This window comes from Coffea arabica, chromosome 11e, assembly GCF_036785885.1.
Source record: "Coffea arabica cultivar ET-39 chromosome 11e, Coffea Arabica ET-39 HiFi, whole genome shotgun sequence".
Lineage (NCBI taxonomy): Eukaryota > Viridiplantae > Streptophyta > Magnoliopsida > Gentianales > Rubiaceae > Coffea > Coffea arabica.
The window spans coordinates 33,865,716-33,888,534 of NC_092331.1; the positions used below are offsets into that span (position 1 = coordinate 33,865,716).

At 42.4% G+C, this 22,819-nt stretch overlaps 43 non-coding genes across 43 annotated transcripts; all 43 read left to right on the forward strand.

Annotated features, from left to right (window-relative positions):
- Positions 1-176: 176 nt before the first annotated feature.
- On the forward strand, positions 177-295 carry LOC140023450 (5S ribosomal RNA). The gene has a single exon (XR_011827420.1). It is a non-coding gene; the product is annotated as a 5S ribosomal RNA (ribosomal RNA).
- A 417-nt stretch (positions 296-712) lies between these two features.
- On the forward strand, positions 713-831 carry LOC140031954 (5S ribosomal RNA). Its single transcript, XR_011835879.1, has one exon. It is a non-coding gene; the product is annotated as a 5S ribosomal RNA (ribosomal RNA).
- A 416-nt stretch (positions 832-1,247) lies between these two features.
- Positions 1,248-1,366, forward strand: LOC140023801 (5S ribosomal RNA). Its single transcript, XR_011827767.1, has one exon. It is a non-coding gene; the product is annotated as a 5S ribosomal RNA (ribosomal RNA).
- Positions 1,367-1,779: 413 nt separating this feature from the next.
- Positions 1,780-1,898, forward strand: LOC140023451 (5S ribosomal RNA). The gene has a single exon (XR_011827421.1). It is a non-coding gene; the product is annotated as a 5S ribosomal RNA (ribosomal RNA).
- Positions 1,899-2,311: 413 nt separating this feature from the next.
- Positions 2,312-2,430, forward strand: LOC140023453 (5S ribosomal RNA). The gene has a single exon (XR_011827423.1). It is a non-coding gene; the product is annotated as a 5S ribosomal RNA (ribosomal RNA).
- A 416-nt stretch (positions 2,431-2,846) lies between these two features.
- On the forward strand, positions 2,847-2,965 carry LOC140024562 (5S ribosomal RNA). The gene has a single exon (XR_011828536.1). It is a non-coding gene; the product is annotated as a 5S ribosomal RNA (ribosomal RNA).
- A 416-nt stretch (positions 2,966-3,381) lies between these two features.
- On the forward strand, positions 3,382-3,500 carry LOC140022788 (5S ribosomal RNA). Its single transcript, XR_011826767.1, has one exon. It is a non-coding gene; the product is annotated as a 5S ribosomal RNA (ribosomal RNA).
- Positions 3,501-3,913: 413 nt separating this feature from the next.
- LOC140024045 (5S ribosomal RNA) lies at positions 3,914-4,032 on the forward strand. Its single transcript, XR_011828017.1, has one exon. It is a non-coding gene; the product is annotated as a 5S ribosomal RNA (ribosomal RNA).
- Positions 4,033-4,448: 416 nt separating this feature from the next.
- Positions 4,449-4,567, forward strand: LOC140024563 (5S ribosomal RNA). Its single transcript, XR_011828537.1, has one exon. It is a non-coding gene; the product is annotated as a 5S ribosomal RNA (ribosomal RNA).
- Positions 4,568-4,983: 416 nt separating this feature from the next.
- On the forward strand, positions 4,984-5,102 carry LOC140022789 (5S ribosomal RNA). The gene has a single exon (XR_011826768.1). It is a non-coding gene; the product is annotated as a 5S ribosomal RNA (ribosomal RNA).
- Positions 5,103-5,515: 413 nt separating this feature from the next.
- On the forward strand, positions 5,516-5,634 carry LOC140024046 (5S ribosomal RNA). The gene has a single exon (XR_011828018.1). It is a non-coding gene; the product is annotated as a 5S ribosomal RNA (ribosomal RNA).
- Positions 5,635-6,050: 416 nt separating this feature from the next.
- LOC140024564 (5S ribosomal RNA) lies at positions 6,051-6,169 on the forward strand. Its single transcript, XR_011828538.1, has one exon. It is a non-coding gene; the product is annotated as a 5S ribosomal RNA (ribosomal RNA).
- A 416-nt stretch (positions 6,170-6,585) lies between these two features.
- On the forward strand, positions 6,586-6,704 carry LOC140022790 (5S ribosomal RNA). The gene has a single exon (XR_011826769.1). It is a non-coding gene; the product is annotated as a 5S ribosomal RNA (ribosomal RNA).
- Positions 6,705-7,118: 414 nt separating this feature from the next.
- On the forward strand, positions 7,119-7,237 carry LOC140031955 (5S ribosomal RNA). Its single transcript, XR_011835880.1, has one exon. It is a non-coding gene; the product is annotated as a 5S ribosomal RNA (ribosomal RNA).
- Positions 7,238-7,653: 416 nt separating this feature from the next.
- On the forward strand, positions 7,654-7,772 carry LOC140023617 (5S ribosomal RNA). Its single transcript, XR_011827586.1, has one exon. It is a non-coding gene; the product is annotated as a 5S ribosomal RNA (ribosomal RNA).
- Positions 7,773-8,186: 414 nt separating this feature from the next.
- Positions 8,187-8,305, forward strand: LOC140031956 (5S ribosomal RNA). Its single transcript, XR_011835881.1, has one exon. It is a non-coding gene; the product is annotated as a 5S ribosomal RNA (ribosomal RNA).
- Positions 8,306-8,721: 416 nt separating this feature from the next.
- Positions 8,722-8,840, forward strand: LOC140025047 (5S ribosomal RNA). Its single transcript, XR_011829024.1, has one exon. It is a non-coding gene; the product is annotated as a 5S ribosomal RNA (ribosomal RNA).
- Positions 8,841-9,256: 416 nt separating this feature from the next.
- On the forward strand, positions 9,257-9,375 carry LOC140031957 (5S ribosomal RNA). Its single transcript, XR_011835882.1, has one exon. It is a non-coding gene; the product is annotated as a 5S ribosomal RNA (ribosomal RNA).
- Positions 9,376-9,785: 410 nt separating this feature from the next.
- LOC140023454 (5S ribosomal RNA) lies at positions 9,786-9,904 on the forward strand. Its single transcript, XR_011827424.1, has one exon. It is a non-coding gene; the product is annotated as a 5S ribosomal RNA (ribosomal RNA).
- Positions 9,905-10,320: 416 nt separating this feature from the next.
- On the forward strand, positions 10,321-10,439 carry LOC140024565 (5S ribosomal RNA). Its single transcript, XR_011828539.1, has one exon. It is a non-coding gene; the product is annotated as a 5S ribosomal RNA (ribosomal RNA).
- Positions 10,440-10,855: 416 nt separating this feature from the next.
- Positions 10,856-10,974, forward strand: LOC140022791 (5S ribosomal RNA). Its single transcript, XR_011826770.1, has one exon. It is a non-coding gene; the product is annotated as a 5S ribosomal RNA (ribosomal RNA).
- Positions 10,975-11,387: 413 nt separating this feature from the next.
- LOC140024047 (5S ribosomal RNA) lies at positions 11,388-11,506 on the forward strand. Its single transcript, XR_011828019.1, has one exon. It is a non-coding gene; the product is annotated as a 5S ribosomal RNA (ribosomal RNA).
- A 416-nt stretch (positions 11,507-11,922) lies between these two features.
- Positions 11,923-12,041, forward strand: LOC140024068 (5S ribosomal RNA). The gene has a single exon (XR_011828040.1). It is a non-coding gene; the product is annotated as a 5S ribosomal RNA (ribosomal RNA).
- Positions 12,042-12,457: 416 nt separating this feature from the next.
- On the forward strand, positions 12,458-12,576 carry LOC140022792 (5S ribosomal RNA). The gene has a single exon (XR_011826771.1). It is a non-coding gene; the product is annotated as a 5S ribosomal RNA (ribosomal RNA).
- A 418-nt stretch (positions 12,577-12,994) lies between these two features.
- On the forward strand, positions 12,995-13,113 carry LOC140024069 (5S ribosomal RNA). The gene has a single exon (XR_011828041.1). It is a non-coding gene; the product is annotated as a 5S ribosomal RNA (ribosomal RNA).
- Positions 13,114-13,526: 413 nt separating this feature from the next.
- LOC140023455 (5S ribosomal RNA) lies at positions 13,527-13,645 on the forward strand. Its single transcript, XR_011827425.1, has one exon. It is a non-coding gene; the product is annotated as a 5S ribosomal RNA (ribosomal RNA).
- Positions 13,646-14,061: 416 nt separating this feature from the next.
- Positions 14,062-14,180, forward strand: LOC140024566 (5S ribosomal RNA). The gene has a single exon (XR_011828540.1). It is a non-coding gene; the product is annotated as a 5S ribosomal RNA (ribosomal RNA).
- Positions 14,181-14,596: 416 nt separating this feature from the next.
- LOC140022793 (5S ribosomal RNA) lies at positions 14,597-14,715 on the forward strand. The gene has a single exon (XR_011826772.1). It is a non-coding gene; the product is annotated as a 5S ribosomal RNA (ribosomal RNA).
- Positions 14,716-15,129: 414 nt separating this feature from the next.
- On the forward strand, positions 15,130-15,248 carry LOC140023456 (5S ribosomal RNA). The gene has a single exon (XR_011827426.1). It is a non-coding gene; the product is annotated as a 5S ribosomal RNA (ribosomal RNA).
- A 417-nt stretch (positions 15,249-15,665) lies between these two features.
- LOC140031958 (5S ribosomal RNA) lies at positions 15,666-15,784 on the forward strand. The gene has a single exon (XR_011835883.1). It is a non-coding gene; the product is annotated as a 5S ribosomal RNA (ribosomal RNA).
- Positions 15,785-16,200: 416 nt separating this feature from the next.
- LOC140023803 (5S ribosomal RNA) lies at positions 16,201-16,319 on the forward strand. The gene has a single exon (XR_011827769.1). It is a non-coding gene; the product is annotated as a 5S ribosomal RNA (ribosomal RNA).
- A 413-nt stretch (positions 16,320-16,732) lies between these two features.
- LOC140023457 (5S ribosomal RNA) lies at positions 16,733-16,851 on the forward strand. The gene has a single exon (XR_011827427.1). It is a non-coding gene; the product is annotated as a 5S ribosomal RNA (ribosomal RNA).
- A 413-nt stretch (positions 16,852-17,264) lies between these two features.
- On the forward strand, positions 17,265-17,383 carry LOC140023458 (5S ribosomal RNA). The gene has a single exon (XR_011827428.1). It is a non-coding gene; the product is annotated as a 5S ribosomal RNA (ribosomal RNA).
- A 416-nt stretch (positions 17,384-17,799) lies between these two features.
- Positions 17,800-17,918, forward strand: LOC140024567 (5S ribosomal RNA). The gene has a single exon (XR_011828541.1). It is a non-coding gene; the product is annotated as a 5S ribosomal RNA (ribosomal RNA).
- A 416-nt stretch (positions 17,919-18,334) lies between these two features.
- LOC140022794 (5S ribosomal RNA) lies at positions 18,335-18,453 on the forward strand. The gene has a single exon (XR_011826773.1). It is a non-coding gene; the product is annotated as a 5S ribosomal RNA (ribosomal RNA).
- Positions 18,454-18,867: 414 nt separating this feature from the next.
- Positions 18,868-18,986, forward strand: LOC140023459 (5S ribosomal RNA). The gene has a single exon (XR_011827429.1). It is a non-coding gene; the product is annotated as a 5S ribosomal RNA (ribosomal RNA).
- A 417-nt stretch (positions 18,987-19,403) lies between these two features.
- Positions 19,404-19,522, forward strand: LOC140031959 (5S ribosomal RNA). Its single transcript, XR_011835884.1, has one exon. It is a non-coding gene; the product is annotated as a 5S ribosomal RNA (ribosomal RNA).
- A 417-nt stretch (positions 19,523-19,939) lies between these two features.
- Positions 19,940-20,058, forward strand: LOC140031960 (5S ribosomal RNA). The gene has a single exon (XR_011835885.1). It is a non-coding gene; the product is annotated as a 5S ribosomal RNA (ribosomal RNA).
- A 413-nt stretch (positions 20,059-20,471) lies between these two features.
- Positions 20,472-20,590, forward strand: LOC140024751 (5S ribosomal RNA). Its single transcript, XR_011828727.1, has one exon. It is a non-coding gene; the product is annotated as a 5S ribosomal RNA (ribosomal RNA).
- A 416-nt stretch (positions 20,591-21,006) lies between these two features.
- On the forward strand, positions 21,007-21,125 carry LOC140024568 (5S ribosomal RNA). Its single transcript, XR_011828542.1, has one exon. It is a non-coding gene; the product is annotated as a 5S ribosomal RNA (ribosomal RNA).
- A 416-nt stretch (positions 21,126-21,541) lies between these two features.
- LOC140022795 (5S ribosomal RNA) lies at positions 21,542-21,660 on the forward strand. The gene has a single exon (XR_011826774.1). It is a non-coding gene; the product is annotated as a 5S ribosomal RNA (ribosomal RNA).
- Positions 21,661-22,074: 414 nt separating this feature from the next.
- On the forward strand, positions 22,075-22,193 carry LOC140023460 (5S ribosomal RNA). The gene has a single exon (XR_011827430.1). It is a non-coding gene; the product is annotated as a 5S ribosomal RNA (ribosomal RNA).
- A 417-nt stretch (positions 22,194-22,610) lies between these two features.
- LOC140031961 (5S ribosomal RNA) lies at positions 22,611-22,729 on the forward strand. Its single transcript, XR_011835886.1, has one exon. It is a non-coding gene; the product is annotated as a 5S ribosomal RNA (ribosomal RNA).
- The last annotated feature ends 90 nt before the right edge of the window (positions 22,730-22,819 follow it).

Here is a 22,819-nt window from a genome sequence, read left to right on the forward strand (position 1 = left end):
CGGGATGATGGAAAAAAACAGGGTGCAAATCAATAAAAAAAAATATATAAAGTAAATAAATAAAAGGATAAAAGGAAAATGCTTCAATTGACGCTTAAAATGAATTTCGGTCTAGAAAAGACACACTGCTTCGCTGGACGGGGTAGTTTAAAAGAATAAAGCGAAAGGAACGTTGTGGGTGCGATCATACCAGCACTAATGCACCGTATCCCATCAGAACTCCGAAGTTAAGCGTGCTTGGGCGTGAGCAGTATTAGGATGGGTGACCCCCTGGGAATTCCTCTTGTTGCACCCCTCTTTTTTTTGTTTCGAAATCCAAATTTTTCTATTCGTTCTTTATCCTGTAGTAATTTAGCTCCGTCGGAACGATTGCTTAATATTTTGCTTCTTGTCGAAGCGTGAAGGAGGATCTGAAGGCGCGAGACAAATCAGGAACGGTACGGCTCGATCAAAGCCCGGATCGTTGCTCAAATTTGTCGGCGCAAATGTATCAGCGCAAGCGTGAAGGATTGATTTCATGATAATTTAGAGTTGCGGGATGATGGAAAAAAACAGGGGGCAAATCAATAACAAAAAAAAATATGAAAGCAAATAAATAAAAGGATAATAGGAAAATGCTTGAATTGACGCTTAAAATGAATTTCGGTCTAGAAAAGCCACACTGCTTCGCAGGACGGGGTAGTTTAAAAGAATAAAGCGAAAGGAACATGGCGGGTGCGATCATACCAGCACTAATGCACCGGATCCCATCAGAACTCCGAAGTTAAGCATGCTTGGGCGAGAGTAGTACTAGGATGGGTGACCCCCTGGGAATTCCTCTTGTTGCACCCCTCTCTTTTTTGTTTCGAAATTCAAATTTTCTATTCGTTCTTTATCCTGTAGTAATTTAGGTCCTTCGGAACGATTGCTTTATATTTTGCTTCTTCTCGAAGCATGAAGGCGGATCTGAAGGCGCGAGACAAATCAGGAACGGTACGGCTCGATCAAAGCCCGGAGCGTCGCTCAAATTTGTCGGCGCAAATGTATCAGCGCAAGCGTGAAGGATTGATTTCATGATAATTTAGAGTTGCGGGATGATGGAAAAAAACAGGGGGCAAATCAATAACAAAAAAAATTATGAAAGCAAATAAATAAAAGGATAATAGGAAAATGCTTGAATTGACGCTTAAAATGAATTTCGGTCTAGAAAAGCCACACTGCTTCGCAGGACGGGGTAGTTTAAAAGAATAAAGCGAAAGGAATATGGCGGGTGCGATCATACCAGCACTAATGCACCGGATCCCATCAGAACTTCGAAATTAAACGTGTTTGGGCGAGAGTAGTACTTGGATTGGTGACCCCCTGGGAAGCCCTCGTGTTGCACCCCTCTCTTTTTTGTTTCGAAATCCAAATTTCCTATTCGTTCTTTATCCTGTAGTAATTTAGCTCCGTCGGAACGATTGCTTAATATTTTGCTTCTTATCGAAGCGTGAAGGAGGATCTGAAGGCGCGAGACAAATCAGGAACGGTACGGCTCGATCAAAGCCCGGATCGTCGCTCAAATTTGTCGGCGCAAATGTATCACCGCAAGCGTGAAGGATTGATTTCATGATAATTTAGAATTGCGGGATGATGGAAAAAACCAGGGTGCAAATCAATAACAAAAAAATATAAAGTAAATAAATAAAAGGATAAGAGGAAAATGCTTCAATTGACGCTTAAAATGAATTCCGGTCTAAAAAAGCCACACTGCTTCGCTGGACGGGATAGTTTAAAAGAATAAAGCGAAAGGAACGTTGTGGGTGCGATCATACCAGCACTAATGCACCGTATCCCATCAGAACTCCGAAGTTAAGCGTGCTTGGGCGTGAGCAGTATTAGGATGGGTGACCCCCTGGGAATTCCTCTTGTTGCACCCCTCTCTTTTTTGTTTCGAAATTCAAATTTTCTATTCGTTCTTTATCCTGTAGTAATTTAGGTCCTTCGGAACGATTGCTTTATATTTTGCTTCTTCTCGAAGCATGAAGGCGGATCTGAAGGCGCGAGACAAATCAGGAACGGTACGGCTCGATCAAAGCCCGGATCGTCGCTCAAATTTGTCGGCGCAAATGTATCACCGCAAGCGTGAAGGATTGATTTCATGATAATTTAGAGTTGCGGGATGATGGAAAAAAACAGGGTGCAAATCAATAACAAAAAAATATAAAGTAAATAAATAAAAGGATAAGAGGAAAATGCTTCAATTGACGCTTAAAATGAATTCCGGTCTAGAAAAGCCACACTGCTTCGCTGGACGGGGTAGTTTAAAAGAATAAAGCGAAAGGAACGTTGTGGGTGCGATCATACCAGCACTAATGCACCGTATCCCATCAGAACTCCGAAGTTAAGCGTGCTTGGGCGTGAGCAGTATTAGGATGGGTGACCCCCTGGGAATTCCTCTTGTTGCACCCCTCTCTTTTTTGTTTCGAAATTCAAATTTTCTATTCGTTCTTTATCCTGTAGTAATTTAGGTCCTTCGGAACGATTGCTTTATATTTTGCTTCTTCTCGAAGCATGAAGGCGGATCTGAAGGCGCGAGACAAATCAGGAACGGTACGGCTCGATCAAAGCCCGGAGCGTCGCTCAAATTTATCGGCGCAAATGTATCAGCGCAAGCGTGAAGGATTGATTTCACGATAATTTAGAGTTGCGGGATGATGGAAAAAAACAGGGGGCAAATCAATAACAAAAAAAAATATGAAAGCAAATAAATAAAAGGATAATAGGAAAATGCTTGAATTGACGCTTAAAATGAATTTCGGTCTAGAAAAGCAACACTGCTTCGCAGGACGGGGCAGTTTAAAAGAATAAAGCGAAAGGAATATGGCGGGTGCGATCATACCAGCACTAATGCACCGGATCCCATCAGAACATCGAAATTAAGCGTGTTTGGGCGAGAGTAGTACTTGGATTGGTGACCCCCTGGGAAGTCCTCGTGTTGCACCCCTCTCTTTTTTGTTTCGAAATCCAAATTTCCTATTCGTTCTTTATCCTGTAGTAATTTAGCTCCGTCGGAACGATTGCTTAATATTTTGCTTCTTGTCGAAGCGTGAAGGAGGATCTGAAGGCGCGAGACAAATCAGGAACGGTACGGCTCGATCAAAGCCTGGATCGTCGCTCAAATTTGTCGGCACAAATGTATCAGCGCAAGCGTGAAGGATTGATTTCATGATAATTTAGAGTTGCGGGATGATGAAAAAAAACAGGGGGCAAATCAATAACAAAAAAAATTATGAAAGCAAATAAATAAAAGGATAATAGGAAAATGCTTGAATTGACGCTTAAAATGAATTTCGGTCTAGAAAAGCCACACTGCTTCGCAGGACGGGGTAGTTTAAAAGAATAAAGCGAAAGGAATATGGCGGGTGCGATCATACCAGCACTAATGCACCGGATCCCATCAGAACTTCGAAATTAAGCGTGTTTGGGCGAGAGTAGTACTTGGATTGGTGACCCCCTGGGAAGTCCTCGTGTTGCACCCCTCTCTTTTTTGTTTCGAAATCCAAATTTCCTATTTGTTCTTTATCCTGTAGTAATTTAGCTCCGTCGGAACGATTGCTTAATATTTTGCTTCTTGTCGAAGCGTGAAGGAGGATCTGAAGGCGCGAGACAAATCAGGAACGGTACGGCTCGATCAAAGCCCGGATCGTCGCTCAAATTTGTCGGCGCAAATGTATCACCGCAAGCGTGAAGGATTGATTTCATGATAATTTAGAGTTGCGGGATGATGGAAAAAAACAGGGTGCAAATCAATAACAAAAAAAAATAAAGTAAATAAATAAAAGGATAAGAGGAAAATGCTTCAATTGACGCTTAAAATGAATTCCGGTCTAGAAAAGCCACACTGCTTCGCTGGACGGGGTAGTTTAAAAGAATAAAGCGAAAGGAACGTTGTGGGTGCGATCATACCAGCACTAATGCACTGTATCCCATCAGAACTCCGAAGTTAAGCGTGCTTGGGCGTGAGCAGTATTAGGATGGGTGACCCCCTGGGAATTCCTCTTGTTGCACCCCTCTCTTTTTTGTTTCGAAATTCAAATTTTCTATTCGTTCTTTATCCTGTAGTAATTTAGGTCCTTCGGAACGATTGCTTTATATTTTGCTTCTTCTCGAAGCATGAAGGCGGATCTGAAGGCGCGAGACAAATCAGGAACGGTACGGCTCGATCAAAGCCCGGAGCGTCGCTCAAATTTATCGGCGCAAATGTATCAGCGCAAGCGTGAATGATTGATTTCACGATAATTTAGAGTTGCGGGATGATGGAAAAAAACAGGGGGCAAATCAATAACAAAAAAAAATATGAAAGCAAATAAATAAAAGGATAATAGGAAAATGCTTGAATTGACGCTTAAAATGAATTTCGGTCTAGAAAAGCAACACTGCTTCGCAGGACGGGGCAGTTTAAAAGAATAAAACGAAAGGAATATGGCGGGTGCGATCATACCAGCACTAATGCACCGGATCCCATCAGAACATCGAAATTAAGCGTGTTTGGGCGAGAGTAGTACTTGGATTGGTGACCCCCTGGGAAGTCCTCGTGTTGCACCCCTCTCTTTTTTGTTTCGAAATCCAAATTTCCTATTCGTTCTTTATCCAGTAGTAATTTAGCTCCGTCGGAACGATTGCTTAATATTTTGCTTCTTGTCGAAGCGTGAAGGAGGATCTGAAGGCGCGAGACAAATCAGGAACGGTACGGCTCGATCAAAGCCTGGATCGTCGCTCAAATTTGTCGGCGCAAATGTATCAGCGCAAGCGTGAAGGATTGATTTCATGATAATTTAGAGTTGCGGGATGATGGAAAAAAACAGGGGGCAAATCAATAACAAAAAAAATTATGAAAGCAAATAAATAAAAGGATAATAGGAAAATGCTTGAATTGACGCTTAAAATGAATTTCGGTCTAGAAAAGCCACACTGCTTCGCAGGACGGGGTAGTTTAAAAGAATAAAGCGAAAGGAATATGGCGGGTGCGATCATACCAGCACTAATGCACCGGATCCCATCAGAACTTCGAAATTAAGCGTGTTTGGGCGAGAGTAGTACTTGGATTGGTGACCCCCTGGGAAGTCCTCGTGTTGCACCCCTCTCTTTTTTGTTTCGAAATCCAAATTTCCTATTCGTTCTTTATCCTGTAGTAATTTAGCTCCGTCGGAACGATTGCTTAATATTTTGCTTCTTGTCGAAGCGTGAAGGAGGATCTGAAGGCGCGAGACAAATCAGGAACGGTACGGCTCGATCAAAGCCCGGATCGTCGCTCAAATTTGTCGGCGCAAATGTATCACCGCAAGCGTGAAGGATTGATTTCATGATAATTTAGAGTTGCGGGATGATGGAAAAAAACAGGGTGCAAATCAATAACAAAAAAAAATAAAGTAAATAAATAAAAGGATAAGAGGAAAATGCTTCAATTGACGCTTAAAATGAATTCCGGTCTAGAAAAGCCACACTGCTTCGCTGGACGGGGTAGTTTAAAAGAATAAAGCGAAAGGAACGTTGTGGGTGCGATCATACCAGCACTAATGCACTGTATCCCATCAGAACTCCGAAGTTAAGCGTGCTTGGGCGTGAGCAGTATTAGGATGGGTGACCCCCTGGGAATTCCTCTTGTTGCACCCCTCTCTTTTTTGTTTCGAAATTCAAATTTTCTATTCGTTCTTTATCCTGTAGTAATTTAGGTCCTTCGGAACGATTGCTTTATATTTTGCTTCTTCTCGAAGCATGAAGGCGGATCTGAAGGCGCGAGACAAATCAGGAACGGTACGGCTCGATCAAAGCCCGGAGCGTCGCTCAAATTTATCGGCGCAAATGTATCAGCGCAAGCGTGAAGGATTGATTTCACGATAATTTAGAGTTGCGGGATGATGGAAAAAAACAGGGGGCAAATCAATAACAAAAAAAAATATGAAAGCAAATAAATAAAAGGATAATAGGAAAATGCTTGAATTGACGCTTAAAATGAATTTCGGTCTAGAAAAGCAACACTGCTTCGCAGGACGGGGCAGTTTAAAAGAATAAAGCGAAAGGAATATGGCGGGTGCGATCATACCAGCACTAATGCACCGGATCCCATCAGAACATCGAAATTAAGCGTGTTTGGGCGAGAGTAGTACTTGGATTGGTGACCCCCTGGGAAGTCCTCGTGTTGCACCCCTCTCTTTTTTGTTTCGAAATCCAAATTTCCTATTCGTTCTTTATCCAGTAGTAATTTAGCTCCGTCGGAACGATTGCTTAATATTTTGCTTCTTGTCGAAGCGTGAAGGAGGATCTGAAGGCGCGAGACAAATCAGGAACGGTACGGCTCGATCAAAGCCTGGATCGTCGCTCAAATTTGTCGGCGCAAATGTATCAGCGCAAGCGTGAAGGATTGATTTCATGATAATTTAGAGTTGCGGGATGATGGAAAAAAACAGGGGGCAAATCAATAACAAAAAAAATTATGAAAGCAAATAAATAAAAGGATAATAGGAAAATGCTTGAATTGACGCTTAAAATGAATTTCGGTCTAGAAAAGCCACACTGCTTCGCAGGATGGGGTAGTTTAAAAGAATAAAGTGAAAGGAATATGGCGGGTGCGATCATACCAGCACTAATGCACCGGATCCCATCAGAACTTCGAAATTAAGCGTGTTTGGGCGAGAGTAGTACTTGGATTGGTGACCCCCTGGGAAGTCCTCGTGTTGCACCCCTCTCTTTTTTGTTTCGAAATCCAAATTTCCTATTCGTTCTTTATCCTGTAGTAATTTAGCTCCGTCGGAACGATTGCTTAATATTTTGCTTCTTGTCGAAGCGTGAAGGAGGATCTGAAGGCGCGAGACAAATCAGGAACGGTACGGCTCGATCAAAGCCCGGATCGTCGCTCAAATTTGTCGGCGCAAATGTATCACCGCAAGCGTGAAGGATTGATTTCATGATAATTTAGAGTTGCGGGATGATGGAAAAAAACAGGGTGCAAATCAATAAAAAAAAATATATAAAGTAAATAAATAAAAGGATAAGAGGAAAATGCTTCAATTGAAGCTTAAAATGAATTCCGGTCTAGAAAAGCCACACTGCTTCGCAGGACGGGGTAGTTTAAAAGAATAAAGCGAAAGGAACATGGCGGGTGCGATCATACCAGCACTAATGCACCGGATCCCATCAGAACTCCGAAGTTAAGCATGCTTGGGCGAGAGTAGTACTAGGATGGGTGACCCCCTGGGAATTCCTCTTGTTGCACCCCTCTCTTTTTTGTTTCAAAATTCAAATTTTCTATTCGTTCTTTATCCTGTAGTAATTTAGGTCCTTCGGAACGATTGCTTTATATTTTGCTTCTTCTCGAAGCATGAAGGCGGATCTGAAGGCGCGAGACAAATCAGGAACGGTACGGCTCGATCAAAGCCCGGAGCGTCGCTCAAATTTATCGGCGCAAATGTATCAGCGCAAGCGTGAAGGATTGATTTCACGATAATTTAGAGTTGCGGGATGATGGAAAAAAACAGGGGGCAAATCAATAACAGAAAAAAATATGAAAGCAAATAAATAAAAGGATAATTGGAAAATGCTTGAATTGACGCTTAAAATGAATTTCGGTCTAGAAAAGCAACACTGCTTCGCAGGACGGGGCAGTTTAAAAGAATAAAGCGAAAGGAATATGGCGGGTGCGATCATACCAGCACTAATGCACCGGATCCCGTCAGAACTTCGAAATTAAGCGTGTTTGGGCGAGAGTAGTACTTGGATTGGTGACCCCCTGGGAAGTCCTCGTGTTGCACCCCTCTCTTTTTTGTTTCGAAATCCAAATTTCCTATTCGTTCTTTATCCTGTAGTAATTTAGCTCCGTCGGAACGATTGCTTAATATTTTGCTTCTTGTCGAAGCGTGAAGGAGGATCTGAAGGCGCGAGACAAATCAGGAACGGTACGGCTCGATCAAAGCCCGGATCGTCGCTCAAATTTGTCGGCGCAAATGTATCACCGCAAGCGTGAAGGATTGATTTCATGATAATTTAGAGTTGCGGGATGATGGAAAAAAACAGGGTGCAAATCAATAAAAAAAAATATATAAAGTAAATAAATAAAAGGATAAGAGGAAAATGCTTCAATTGACGCTTAAAATGAATTCCGGTCTAGAAAAGCCACACTGCTTCGCTGGACGGGGTAGTTTAAAAGAATAAAGCGAAAGGAACATGGCGGGTGCGATCATACCAGCACTAATGCACCGGATCCCATCAGAACTCCGAAGTTAAGCATGCTTGGGCGAGAGTAGTACTAGGATGGGTGACCCCCTGGGAATTCCTCTTGTTGCACCCCTCTCTTTTTTGTTTCAAAATTCAAATTTTCTATTCGTTCTTTATCCTGTAGTAATTTAGGTCCTTCGGAACGATTGCTTTATATTTTGCTTCTTCTCGAAGCATGAAGGCGGATCTGAAGGCGCGAGACAAATCAGGAACGGTACGGCTCGATCAAAGCCCGGAGCGTCGCTCAAATTTATCGGCGCAAATGTATCAGCGCAAGCGTGAAGGATTGATTTCACGATAATTTAGAGTTGCGGGATGATGGAAAAAAACAGGGGGCAAATCAATAACAGAAAAAAATATGAAAGCAAATAAATAAAAGGATAATAGGAAAATGCTTGAATTGACGCTTAAAATGAATTTCGGTCTAGAAAAGCAACACTGCTTCGCAGGACGGGGCAGTTTAAAAGAATAAAGCGAAAGGAATATGGCGGGTGCGATCATACCAGCACTAATGAACCGGATCCCATCAGAACATCGAAATTAAGCGTGTTTGGGTGAGAGTAGTACTTGGATTGGTGACCCCCTGGGAAGTCCTCGTGTTGCACCCCTCTCTTTTTTGTTTCGAAATCCAAATTTCCTATTCGTTCTTTATCCAGTAGTAATTTAGCTCCGTCGGAACGATTGCTTAATATTTTGCTTCTTGTCGAAGCGTGAAGGAGGATCTGAAGGCGCGAGACAAATCAGGAACGGTACGGCTCGATCAAAGCCCGGATCGTCGCTCAAATTTGTCGGCGCAAATGTATCAGCGCAAGCGTGAAGGATTGATTTCATGATAATTTAGAGTTGCGGGATGATGGAAAAAAACAGGGGGCAAATCAATAACAAAAAAAAATATGAAAGCAAATAAATAAAAGGATAATAGGAAAATGCTTGAATTGACGCTTAAAATGAATTTCGGTCTAGAAAAGCCACACTGCTTCGCAGGACGGGGTAGTTTAAAAGAATAAAGCGAAAGGAACATGGCGGGTGCGATCATACCAGCACTAATGCACCGGATCCCATCAGAACTCCGAAGTTAAGCATGCTTGGGCGAGAGTAGTACTAGGATGGGTGACCCCCTGGGAATTCCTCTTGTTGCACCCCTCTCTTTTTTGTTTCGAAATTCAAATTTTCTATTCGTTCTTTATCCTGTAGTAATTTAGGTCCTTCGGAACGATTGCTTTATATTTTGCTTCTTCTCGAAGCATGAAGGCGGATCTGAAGCGAGACAAATCAGGAACGGTACGGCTCGATCAAAGCCCGAATCGTCGCTCAAATTTGTCGGCGCAAATGTATCAGCGCAAGCGTGAAGGATTGATTTCATGATAATTTAGAGTTGCGGGATGATGGAAAAAAACAGGGTGCAAATCAATAACAAAAAAATATAAAGTAAATAAATAAAAGGATAATAGGAAAATGCTTGAATTGACGCTTAAAATGAATTCTGGTCTAGAAAAGCCACACTGCTTCGCTGGACGGGGTAGTTTAAAAGAATAAAGCGAAAGGAACGTTGTGGGTGCGATCATACCAGCACTAATGCACCGTATCCCATCAGAACTCCGAAGTTAAGCGTGCTTGGGCGTGAGCAGTATTAGGATGGGTGACCCCCTGGGAATTCCTCTTGTTGCACCCCTCTCTTTTTTGTTTCGAAATTCAAATTTTCTATTCGTTCTTTATCCTGTAGTAATTTAGGTCCTTCGGAACGATTGCTTTATATTTTGCTTCTTCTCGAAGCATGAAGGCGGATCTGAAGGCGCGAGACAAATCAGGAACGGTACGGCTCGATCAAAGCCCGGAGCGTCGCTCAAATTTATCGGCGCAAATGTATCAGCGCAAGCGTGAAGGATTGATTTCACGATAATTTAGAGTTGCGGGATGATGGAAAAAAACAGGGGGCAAATCAATAACAAAAAAAAATATGAAAGCAAATAAATAAAAGGATAATAGGAAAATGCTTGAATTGACGCTTAAAATGAATTTCGGTCTAGAAAAGCAACACTGCTTCGCAGGACGGGGCAGTTTAAAAGAATAAAGCGAAAGGAATATGGCGGGTGCGATCATACCAGCACTAATGCACCGGATCCCATCAGAACATCGAAATTAAGCGTGTTTGGGCGAGAGTAGTACTTGGATTGGTGACCCCCTGGGAAGTCCTCGTGTTGCACCCCTCTCTTTTTTGTTTCGAAATCCAAATTTCCTATTCGTTCTTTATCCAGTAGTAATTTAGCTCCGTCGGAACGATTGCTTAATATTTTGTTTCTTGTCGAAGCGTGAAGGAGGATCTGAAGGCGCGAGACAAATCAGGAACGGTACGGCTCGATCAAAGCCTGGATCGTCGCTCAAATTTGTCGGCGCAAATGTATCAGCGCAAGCGTGAAGGATTGATTTCATGATAATTTAGAGTTGCGGGATGATGGAAAAAAACAGGGGGCAAATCAATAACAAAAAAAATTATGAAAGCAAATAAATAAAAGGATAATAGGAAAATGCTTGTATTGACGCTTAAAATGAATTTCGGTCTAGAAAAGCCACACTGCTTCGCAGGACGGGGTAGTTTAAAAGAATAAAGCGAAAGGAATATGGCGGGTGCGATCATACCAGCACTAATGCACCGGATCCCATCAGAACTTCGAAATTAAGCGTGTTTGGGCGAGAGTAGTACTTGGATTGGTGACCCCCTGGGAAGTCCTCGTGTTGCACCCCTCTCTTTTTTGTTTCGAAATCCAAATTTCCTATTCGTTCTTTATCCTGTAGTAATTTAGCTCCGTCGGAACGATTGCTTAATATTTTGCTTCTTGTCGAAGCGTGAAGGAGGATCTGAAGGCGCGAGACAAATCAGGAACGGTACGGCTCGATCAAAGCCCGGATCGTCGCTCAAATTTGTCGGCGCAAATGTATCACCGCAAGCGTGAAGGATTGATTTCATGATAATTTAGAGTTGCGGGATGATGGAAAAAAACAGGGTGCAAATCAATAACAAAAAAAAATAAAGTAAATAAATAAAAGGATAAGAGGAAAATGCTTCAATTGACGCTTAAAATGAATTCCGGTCTAGAAAAGCCACACTGCTTCGCTGGACGGGGTAGTTTAAAAGAATAAAGCGAAAGGAACGTTGTGGGTGCGATCATACCAGCACTAATGCACTGTATCCCATCAGAACTCCGAAGTTAAGCGTGCTTGGGCGTGAGCAGTATTAGGATGGGTGACCCCCTGGGAATTCCTCTTGTTGCACCCCTCTCTTTTTTGTTTCAAAATTCAAATTTTCTATTCGTTCTTTATCCTGTAGTAATTTAGGTCCTTCGGAACGATTGCTTTATATTTTGCTTCTTCTCGAAGCATGAAGGCGGATCTGAAGGCGCGAGACAAATCAGGAACGGTACGGCTCGATCAAAGCCCGGAGCGTCGCTCAAATTTATCGGCGCAAATGTATCAGCGCAAGCGTGAAGGATTGATTTCACGATAATTTAGAGTTGCGGGATGATGGAAAAAAACAGGGGGCAAATCAATAACAGAAAAAAATATGAAAGCAAATAAATAAAAGGATAATAGGAAAATGCTTGAATTGACGCTTAAAATGAATTTCGGTCTAGAAAAGCTACACTGCTTCGCAGGACGGGGTAGTTTAAAAGAATAAAGGGAAAGGAATATGGCGGGTGCGATCAAACCAGCACTAATGCACCGGATCCCATCAGAACTTCGAAATTAAGCGTGTTTGGGCGAGAGTAGTACTTGGATTGGTGACCCCCTGGGAAGCCCTCGTGTTGCACCCCTCTCTTTTTTGTTTCGAAATCCAAATTTCCTATTCGTTCTTTATCCTGTAGTAATTTAGCTCCGTCGGAACGATTGCTTAATATTTTGCTTCTTATCGAAGCGTGAAGGAGGATCTGAAGGCGCGAGACAAATCAGGAACGGTACGGCTCGATCAAAGCCCGGATCGTCGCTCAAATTTGTCGGCGCAAATGTATCACCGCAAGCGTGAAGGATTGATTTCATGATAATTTAGAGTTGCGGGATGATGGAAAAAAACAGGGGGCAAATCAATAACAAAAAAAATTATGAAAGCAAATAAATAAAAGGATAATAGGAAAATGCTTGAATTGACGCTTAAAATGAATTTCGGTCTAGAAAAGCCACACTGCTTCGCAGGACGGGGTAGTTTAAAAGAATAAAGCGAAAGGAATATGGCGGGTGCGATCATACCAGCACTAATGCACCGGATCCCATCAGAACTTCGAAATTAAGCGTGTTTGGGCGAGAGTAGTACTTGGATTGGTGACCCCCTGGGAAGTCCTCGTGTTGCACCCCTCTCTTTTTTGTTTCGAAATCCAAATTTCCTATTCGTTCTTTATCCTGTAGTAATTTAGCTCCGTCGGAACGATTGCTTAATATTTTGCTTCTTGTCGAAGCGTGAAGGAGGATCTGAAGGCGCGAGACAAATCAGGAACGGTACGGCTCGATCAAAGCCCGGATCGTCGCTCAAATTTGTCGGCGGAAATGTATCAGCGCAAGCGTGAAGGATTGATTTCATGATAATTTAGAGTTGCAGGATGATGGAAAAAAACAGGGGGCAAATCAATAACAAAAAAAAAAATATGAAAGCAAATAAATAAAAGGATAATAGGAAAATGCTTGAATTGACGCTTAAAATGAATTTCGGTCTAGAAAAGCTACACTGCTTCGCAGGACGGGGTAGTTTAAAAGAATAAAGGGAAAGGAATATGGCGGGTGCGATCAAACCAGCACTAATGCACCGGATCCCATCAGAACTTCGAAATTAAGCGTGTTTGGGCGAGAGTAGTACTTGGATTGGTGACCCCCTGGGAAGCCCTCGTGTTGCACCCCTCTCTTTTTTGTTTCGAAATCCAAATTTCCTATTCGTTCTTTATCCTGTAGTAATTTAGCTCCGTCGGAACGATTGCTTAATATTTTGCTTCTTATCGAAGCGTGAAGGAGGATCTGAAGGCGCGAGACAAATCAGGAACGGTACGGCTCGATCAAAGCCCGGATCGTCGCTCAAATTTGTCGGCGCAAATGTATCACCGCAAGCGTGAAGGATTGATTTCATGATAATTTAGAGTTGCGGGATGATGGAAAAAAACAGGGTGCAAATCAATAACAAAAAAATATAAAGTAAATAAATAAAAGGATAAGAGGAAAATGCTTCAATTGACGCTTAAAATGAATTCCGGTCTAAAAAAGCCACACTGCTTCGCTGGACGGGATAGTTTAAAAGAATAAAGCGAAAGGAACGTTGTGGGTGCGATCATACCAGCACTAATGCACCGTATCCCATCAGAACTCCGAAGTTAAGCGTGCTTGGGCGTGAGCAGTATTAGGATGGGTGACCCCCTGGGAATTCCTCTTGTTGCACCCCTCTCTTTTTTGTTTCGAAATTCAAATTTTCTATTCGTTCTTTATCCTGTAGTAATTTAGGTCCTTCGGAACGATTGCTTTATATTTTGCTTCTTCTCGAAGCATGAAGGCGGATCTGAAGGCGCGAGACAAATCAGGAACGGTACGGCTCGATCAAAGCCCGGAGCGTCGCTCAAATTTATCGGCGCAAATGTATTAGCGCAAGCGTGAAGGATTGATTTCACGATAATTTAGAGTTGCGGGATGATGGAAAAAAACAGGGGGCAAATCAATAACAAAAAAAAATATGAAAGCAAATAAATAAAAGGATAATAGGAAAATGCTTGAATTGACGCTTAAAATGAATTTCGGTCTAGAAAAGCAACACTGCTTCGCAGGACGGGGCAGTTTAAAAGAATAAAGCGAAAGGAATATGGCGGGTGCGATCATACCAGCACTAATGCACCGGATCCCATCAGAACATCGAAATTAAGCGTGTTTGGGCGAGAGTAGTACTTGGATTGGTGACCCCCTGGGAAGTCCTCGTGTTGCACCCCTCTCTTTTTTGTTTCGAAATCCAAATTTCCTATTCGTTCTTTATCCAGTAGTAATTTAGCTCCGTCGGAACGATTGCTTAATATTTTGCTTCTTGTCGAAGCGTGAAGGAGGATCTGAAGGCGCGAGACAAATCAGGAACGGTACGGCTCGATCAAAGCCTGGATCGTCGCTCAAATTTGTCGGCACAAATGTATCAGCGCAAGCGTGAAGGATTGATTTCATGATAATTTAGAGTTGCGGGATGATGAAAAAAAACAGGGGGCAAATCAATAACAAAAAAAATTATGAAAGCAAATAAATAAAAGGATAATAGGAAAATGCTTGAATTGACGCTTAAAATGAATTTCGGTCTAGAAAAGCCACACTGCTTCGCAGGACGGGGTAGTTTAAAAGAATAAAGCGAAAGGAATATGGCGGGTGCGATCATACCAGCACTAATGCACCGGATCCCATCAGAACTTCGAAATTAAGCGTGTTTGGGCGAGAGTAGTACTTGGATTGGTGACCCCCTGGGAAGTCCTCGTGTTGCACCCCTCTCTTTTTTGTTTCGAAATCCAAATTTCCTATTTGTTCTTTATCCTGTAGTAATTTAGCTCCGTCGGAACGATTGCTTAATATTTTGCTTCTTGTCGAAGCGTGAAGGAGGATCTGAAGGCGCGAGACAAATCAGGAACGGTACGGCTCGATCAAAGCCCGGATCGTCGCTCAAATTTGTCGGCGCAAATGTATCACCGCAAGCGTGAAGGATTGATTTCATGATAATTTAGAGTTGCGGGATGATGGAAAAAAACAGGGTGCAAATCAATAAAAAAAAATATATAAAGTAAATAAATAAAAGGATAAAAGGAAAATGCTTCAATTGACGCTTAAAATGAATTTCGGTCTAGAAAAGACACACTGCTTCGCTGGACGGGGTAGTTTAAAAGAATAAAGCGAAAGGAACGTTGTGGGTGCGATCATACCAGCACTAATGCACCGTATCCCATCAGAACTCCGAAGTTAAGCGTGCTTGGGCGTGAGCAGTATTAGGATGGGTGACCCCCTGGGAATTCCTCTTGTTGCACCCCTCTTTTTTTTGTTTCGAAATCCAAATTTTTCTATTCGTTCTTTATCCTGTAGTAATTTAGCTCCGTCGGAACGATTGCTTAATATTTTGCTTCTTGTCGAAGCGTGAAGGAGGATCTGAAGGCGCGAGACAAATCAGGAACGGTACGGCTCGATCAAAGCCCGGATCGTTGCTCAAATTTGTCGGCGCAAATGTATCAGCGCAAGCGTGAAGGATTGATTTCATGATAATTTAGAGTTGCGGGATGATGGAAAAAAACAGGGGGCAAATCAATAACAAAAAAAAATATGAAAGCAAATAAATAAAAGGATAATAGGAAAATGCTTGAATTGACGCTTAAAATGAATTTCGGTCTAGAAAAGCCACACTGCTTCGCAGGACGGGGTAGTTTAAAAGAATAAAGCGAAAGGAACATGGCGGGTGCGATCATACCAGCACTAATGCACCGGATCCCATCAGAACTCCGAAGTTAAGCATGCTTGGGCGAGAGTAGTACTAGGATGGGTGACCCCCTGGGAATTCCTCTTGTTGCACCCCTCTCTTTTTTGTTTCGAAATTCAAATTTTCTATTCGTTCTTTATCCTGTAGTAATTTAGGTCCTTCGGAACGATTGCTTTATATTTTGCTTCTTCTCGAAGCATGAAGGCGGATCTGAAGGCGCGAGACAAATCAGGAACGGTACGGCTCGATCAAAGCCCGGAGCGTCGCTCAAATTTGTCGGCGCAAATGTATCAGCGCAAGCGTGAAGGATTGATTTCATGATAATTTAGAGTTGCGGGATGATGGAAAAAAACAGGGGGCAAATCAATAACAAAAAAAATTATGAAAGCAAATAAATAAAAGGATAATAGGAAAATGCTTGAATTGACGCTTAAAATGAATTTCGGTCTAGAAAAGCCACACTGCTTCGCAGGACGGGGTAGTTTAAAAGAATAAAGCGAAAGGAATATGGCGGGTGCGATCATACCAGCACTAATGCACCGGATCCCATCAGAACTTCGAAATTAAACGTGTTTGGGCGAGAGTAGTACTTGGATTGGTGACCCCCTGGGAAGCCCTCGTGTTGCACCCCTCTCTTTTTTGTTTCGAAATCCAAATTTCCTATTCGTTCTTTATCCTGTAGTAATTTAGCTCCGTCGGAACGATTGCTTAATATTTTGCTTCTTATCGAAGCGTGAAGGAGGATCTGAAGGCGCGAGACAAATCAGGAACGGTACGGCTCGATCAAAGCCCGGATCGTCGCTCAAATTTGTCGGCGCAAATGTATCACCGCAAGCGTGAAGGATTGATTTCATGATAATTTAGAATTGCGGGATGATGGAAAAAACCAGGGTGCAAATCAATAACAAAAAAATATAAAGTAAATAAATAAAAGGATAAGAGGAAAATGCTTCAATTGACGCTTAAAATGAATTCCGGTCTAAAAAAGCCACACTGCTTCGCTGGACGGGATAGTTTAAAAGAATAAAGCGAAAGGAACGTTGTGGGTGCGATCATACCAGCACTAATGCACCGTATCCCATCAGAACTCCGAAGTTAAGCGTGCTTGGGCGTGAGCAGTATTAGGATGGGTGACCCCCTGGGAATTCCTCTTGTTGCACCCCTCTCTTTTTTGTTTCGAAATTCAAATTTTCTATTCGTTCTTTATCCTGTAGTAATTTAGGTCCTTCGGAACGATTGCTTTATATTTTGCTTCTTCTCGAAGCATGAAGGCGGATCTGAAGGCGCGAGACAAATCAGGAACGGTACGGCTCGATCAAAGCCCGGATCGTCGCTCAAATTTGTCGGCGCAAATGTATCACCGCAAGCGTGAAGGATTGATTTCATGATAATTTAGAGTTGCGGGATGATGGAAAAAAACAGGGTGCAAATCAATAACAAAAAAATATAAAGTAAATAAATAAAAGGATAAGAGGAAAATGCTTCAATTGACGCTTAAAATGAATTCCGGTCTAGAAAAGCCACACTGCTTCGCTGGACGGGGTAGTTTAAAAGAATAAAGCGAAAGGAACGTTGTGGGTGCGATCATACCAGCACTAATGCACCGTATCCCATCAGAACTCCGAAGTTAAGCGTGCTTGGGCGTGAGCAGTATTAGGATGGGTGACCCCCTGGGAATTCCTCTTGTTGCACCCCTCTCTTTTTTGTTTCGAAATTCAAATTTTCTATTCGTTCTTTATCCTGTAGTAATTTAGGTCCTTCGGAACGATTGCTTTATATTTTGCTTCTTCTCGAAGCATGAAGGCGGATCTGAAGGCGCGAGACAAATCAGGAACGGTACGGCTCGATCAAAGCCCGGAGCGTCGCTCAAATTTATCGGCGCAAATGTATCAGCGCAAGCGTGAAGGATTGATTTCACGATAATTTAGAGTTGCGGGATGATGGAAAAAAACAGGGGGCAAATCAATAACAAAAAAAAATATGAAAGCAAATAAATAAAAGGATAATAGGAAAATGCTTGAATTGACGCTTAAAATGAATTTCGGTCTAGAAAAGCAACACTGCTTCGCAGGACGGGGCAGTTTAAAAGAATAAAGCGAAAGGAATATGGCGGGTGCGATCATACCAGCACTAATGCACCGGATCCCATCAGAACATCGAAATTAAGCGTGTTTGGGCGAGAGTAGTACTTGGATTGGTGACCCCCTGGGAAGTCCTCGTGTTGCACCCCTCTCTTTTTTGTTTCGAAATCCAAATTTCCTATTCGTTCTTTATCCAGTAGTAATTTAGCTCCGTCGGAACGATTGCTTAATATTTTGCTTCTTGTCGAAGCGTGAAGGAGGATCTGAAGGCGCGAGACAAATCAGGAACGGTACGGCTCGATCAAAGCCTGGATCGTCGCTCAAATTTGTCGGCACAAATGTATCAGCGCAAGCGTGAAGGATTGATTTCATGATAATTTAGAGTTGCGGGATGATGAAAAAAAACAGGGGGCAAATCAATAACAAAAAAAATTATGAAAGCAAATAAATAAAAGGATAATAGGAAAATGCTTGAATTGACGCTTAAAATGAATTTCGGTCTAGAAAAGCCACACTGCTTCGCAGGACGGGGTAGTTTAAAAGAATAAAGCGAAAGGAATATGGCGGGTGCGATCATACCAGCACTAATGCACCGGATCCCATCAGAACTTCGAAATTAAGCGTGTTTGGGCGAGAGTAGTACTTGGATTGGTGACCCCCTGGGAAGTCCTCGTGTTGCACCCCTCTCTTTTTTGTTTCGAAATCCAAATTTCCTATTCGTTTTTTATCCTGTAGTAATTTAGCTCCGTCGGAACGATTGCTTAATATTTTGCTTCTTGTCGAAGCGTGAAGGAGGATCTGAAGGCGCGAGACAAATCAGGAACGGTACGGCTCGATCAAAGCCCGGATCGTCGCTCAAATTTGTCGGCGCAAATGTATCACCGCAAGCGTGAAGGATTGATTTCATGATAATTTAGAGTTACGGGATGATGGAAAAAAACAGGGTGCAAATCAATAAAAAAAAATATATAAAGTAAATAAAGAAAAGGATAAAAGGAAAATGCTTCAATTGACGCTTAAAATGAATTTCGGTCTAGAAAAGACACACTGCTTCGCTGGACGGGGTAGTTTAAAGGAATAAAGCGAAAGGAACGTTGTGGGTGCGATCATACCAGCACTAATGCACCGTATCCCATCAGAACTCCGAAGTTAAGCGTGCTTGGGCGTGAGCAGTATTAGGATGGGTGACCCCCTGGGAATTCCTCTTGTTGCACCCCTCTCTTTTTTGTTTCGAAATTCAAATTTTCTATTCGTTCTTTATCCTGTAGTAATTTAGGTCCTTCGGAACGATTGCTTTATATTTTGCTTCTTCTCGAAGCATGAAGGCGGATCTGAAGGCGCGAGACAAATCAGGAACGGTACGGCTCGATCAAAGCCCGGAGCGTCGCTCAAATTTATCGGCGCAAATGTATCAGCGCAAGCGTGAAGGATTGATTTCATGATAATTTAGAGTTGCGGGATGATGGAAAAAAACAGGGGGCAAATCAATAACAAAAAAAAAATATGAAAGCAAATAAATAAAAGGATAATAGGAAAATGCTTGAATTGACGCTTAAAATGAATTTCGGTCTAGAAAAGCCACACTGCTTCGCAGGACGGGGTAGTTTAAAAGAATAAAGCGAAAGGAACATGGCGGGTGCGATCATACCAGCACTAATGCACCGGATCCCATCAGAACTCCGAAGTTAAGCATGCTTGGGCGAGAGTAGTACTAGGATGGGTGACCCCCTGGGAATTCCTCTTGTTGCACCCCTCTCTTTTTTGTTTCGAAATTCAAATTTTCTATTCGTTCTTTATCCTGTAGTAATTTAGGTCATTCGGAACGATTGCTTTATATTTTGCTTCTTCTCGAAGCATGAAGGCGGATCTGAAGGCGCGAGACAAATCAGGAACGGTACGGCTCGATCAAAGCCCGGATCGTCGCTCAAATTTGTCGGCGCAAATGTATCAGCGCAAGCGTGAAGGATTGATTTCATGATAATTTAGAGTTGCGGGATGATGGAAAAAAACAGGGGGCAAATCAATAACAAAAAAAAAATATGAAAGCAAATAAATAAAAGGATAAGAGGAAAATGCTTCAATTGACGCTTAAAATGAATTCCGGTCTAGAAAAGCCACACTGCTTCGCAGGACGGGGTAGTTTAAAAGAATAAAGCGAAAGGAACATGGCGGGTGCGATCATACCAGCACTAATGCACCGGATCCCATCAGAACTCCGAAGTTAAGCATGCTTGGGCGAGAGTAGTACTAGGATGGGTGACCCCCTGGGAATTCCTCTTGTTGCACCCCTCTCTTTTTTGTTTCAAAATTCAAATTTTCTATTCGTTCTTTATCCTGTAGTAATTTAGGTCCTTCGGAACGATTGCTTTATATTTTGCTTCTTCTCGAAGCATGAAGGCGGATCTGAAGGCGCGAGACAAATCAGGAACGGTACGGCTCGATCAAAGCCCGGATCGTCGCTCAAATTTGTCGGCGCAAATGTATCACCGCAAGCGTGAAGGATTGATTTCATGATAATTTAGAGTTGCGGGATGATGGAAAAAAACAGGGTGCAAATCAATAACAAAAAAATATAAAGTAAATAAATAAAAGGATAAGAGGAAAATGCTTCAATTGACGCTTAAAATGAATTCCGGTCTAGAAAAGCCACACTGCTTCGCTGGACGGGGTAGTTTAAAAGAATAAAGCGAAAGGAACGTTGTGGGTGCGATCATACCAGCACTAATGGACCGTATCCCATCAGAACTCCGAAGTTAAGCGTGCTTGGGCGTGAGCAGTATTAGGATGGGTGACCCCCTGGGAATTCCTCTTGTTGCACCCCTCTCTTTTTTGTTTCGAAATTCAAATTTTCTATTCGTTCTTTATCCTGTAGTAATTTAGGTCCTTCGGAACGATTGCTTTATATTTTGCTTCTTCTCGAAGCATGAAGGCGGATCTGAAGGCGCGAGACAAATCAGGAACGGTACGGCTCGATCAAAGCCCGGAGCGTCGCTCAAATTTATCGGCGCAAATGTATCAGCGCAAGCGTGAAGGATTGATTTCACGATAATTTAGAGTTGCGGGATGATGGAAAAAAACAGGGGGCAAATCAATAACAAAAAAAAATATGAAAGCAAATAAATAAAAGGATAATAGGAAAATGCTTGAATTGACGCTTAAAATGAATTTCGGTCTAGAAAAGCAACACTGCTTCGCAGGACGGGGCAGTTTAAAAGAATAAAGCGAAAGGAATATGGCGGGTGCGATCATACCAGCACTAATGCACCGGATCCCATCAGAACATCGAAATTAAGCGTGTTTGGGCGAGAGTAGTACTTGGATTGGTGACCCCCTGGGAAGTCCTCGTGTTGCACCCCTCTCTTTTTTGTTTCGAAATCCAAATTTCCTATTCGTTCTTTATCCAGTAGTAATTTAGCTCCGTCGGAACGATTGCTTAATATTTTGCTTCTTGTCGAAGCGTGAAGGAGGATCTGAAGGCGCGAGACAAATCAGGAACGGTACGGCTCGATCAAAGCCTGGATCGTCGCTCAAATTTGTCGGCACAAATGTATCAGCGCAAGCGTGAAGGATTGATTTCATGATAATTTAGAGTTGCGGGATGATGAAAAAAAACAGGGGGCAAATCAATAACAAAAAAAATTATGAAAGCAAATAAATAAAAGGATAATAGGAAAATGCTTGAATTGACGCTTAAAATGAATTTCGGTCTAGAAAAGCCACACTGCTTCGCAGGACGGGGTAGTTTAAAAGAATAAAGCGAAAGGAATATGGCGGGTGCGATCATACCAGCACTAATGCACCGGATCCCATCAGAACTTCGAAATTAAGCGTGTTTGGGCGAGAGTAGTACTTGGATTGGTGACCCCCTGGGAAGTCCTCGTGTTGCACCCCTCTCTTTTTTGTTTCGAAATCCAAATTTCCTATTCGTTCTTTATCCTGTAGTAATTTAGCTCCGTCGGAACGATTGCTTAATATTTTGCTTCTTGTCGAAGCGTGAAGGAGGATCTGAAGGCGCGAGACAAATCAGGAACGGTACGGCTCGATCAAAGCCCGGATCGTCGCTCAAATTTGTCGGCGCAAATGTATCACCGCAAGCGTGAAGGATTGATTTCATGATAATTTAGAGTTACGGGATGATGGAAAAAAACAGGGTGCAAATCAATAAAAAAAAATATATAAAGTAAATAAATAAAAGGATAAAAGGAAAATGCTTCAATTGACGCTTAAAATGAATTTCGGTCTAGAAAAGACACACTGCTTCGCTGGACGGGGTAGTTTAAAGGAATAAAGCGAAAGGAACGTTGTGGGTGCGATCATACCAGCACTAATGCACCGTATCCCATCAGAACTCCGAAGTTAAGCGTGCTTGGGCGTGAGCAGTATTAGGATGGGTGACCCCCTGGGAATTCCTCTTGTTGCACCCCTCTCTTTTTTGTTTCGAAATTCAAATTTTCTATTCGTTCTTTATCCTGTAGTAATTTAGGTCCTTCGGAACGATTGCTTTATATTTTGCTTCTTCTCGAAGCATGAAGGCGGATCTGAAGGCGCGAGACAAATCAGGAACGGTACGGCTCGATCAAAGCCCGGAGCGTCGCTCAAATTTATCGGCGCAAATGTATCAGCGCAAGCGTGAAGGATTGATTTCATGATAATTTAGAGTTGCGGGATGATGGAAAAAAACAGGGGGCAAATCAATAACAAAAAAAAAATATGAAAGCAAATAAATAAAAGGATAATAGGAAAATGCTTGAATTGACGCTTAAAATGAATTTCGGTCTAGAAAAGCCACACTGCTTCGCAGGACGGGGTAGTTTAAAAGAATAAAGCGAAAGGAACATGGCGGGTGCGATCATACCAGCACTAATGCACCGGATCCCATCAGAACTCCGAAGTTAAGCATGCTTGGGCGAGAGTAGTACTAGGATGGGTGACCCCCTGGGAATTCCTCTTGTTGCACCCCTCTCTTTTTTGTTTCGAAATTCAAATTTTCTATTCGTTCTTTATCCTGTAGTAATTTAGGTCATTCGGAACGATTGCTTTATATTTTGCT